The sequence below is a fragment of the Myotis davidii genome, unplaced genomic scaffold, assembly GCF_000327345.1.
Source record: "Myotis davidii unplaced genomic scaffold, ASM32734v1 scaffold60, whole genome shotgun sequence".
Classification (NCBI taxonomy): Eukaryota; Metazoa; Chordata; class Mammalia; order Chiroptera; family Vespertilionidae; genus Myotis; species Myotis davidii.
In genome coordinates this window covers 2,314,450-2,314,765 of record NW_006293007.1, presented here as the reverse complement: position 1 = coordinate 2,314,765, position 316 = coordinate 2,314,450, and the positions used below count along the sequence as shown (strand labels likewise).

At 61.4% G+C, this 316-nt stretch overlaps 1 long non-coding RNA gene across 1 annotated transcript in view; it reads right to left on the bottom strand.

The window, feature by feature from the left end:
- Positions 1 to 316, bottom strand: part of LOC107183559 — an 11,976-nt gene that overhangs the window by 9,328 nt on the left and 2,332 nt on the right. The window contains exon 2 of the long non-coding RNA XR_001514347.1: positions 260 to 262. This is a non-coding gene — a long non-coding RNA (uncharacterized LOC107183559). The remainder of the gene's footprint in view (positions 1 to 259; positions 263 to 316) is intronic.

Below are 316 nucleotides of genomic sequence, written 5' to 3'. Positions count from 1 at the left end.
GCCACGAAGTTTCAATCGCACTGTACATGCGCGCCCGCACGTGGTGTTTTGTGGAAGAGACACACTCACGGGGCCAAAGAGCCGCATGTGGCTCGCGAGCTGTGGTTTGCCGACCACGGGGCGAATGCAACAGCGATCACTGAGTGTCTCCAGATGCCGCGGAGAGGCTGACCCCGTGATGAGGGCCGAAGGAGTGGAGGCAGCTCTCGGAGGGACGGACACTCCATTCACTCACTCACTCACTCACTCGTTCACTCACTGCCTGCTTCCTGAGCGCCCACGTGTCTCAGGCAAGGTCTAGCGCAGCAGCCGTGCC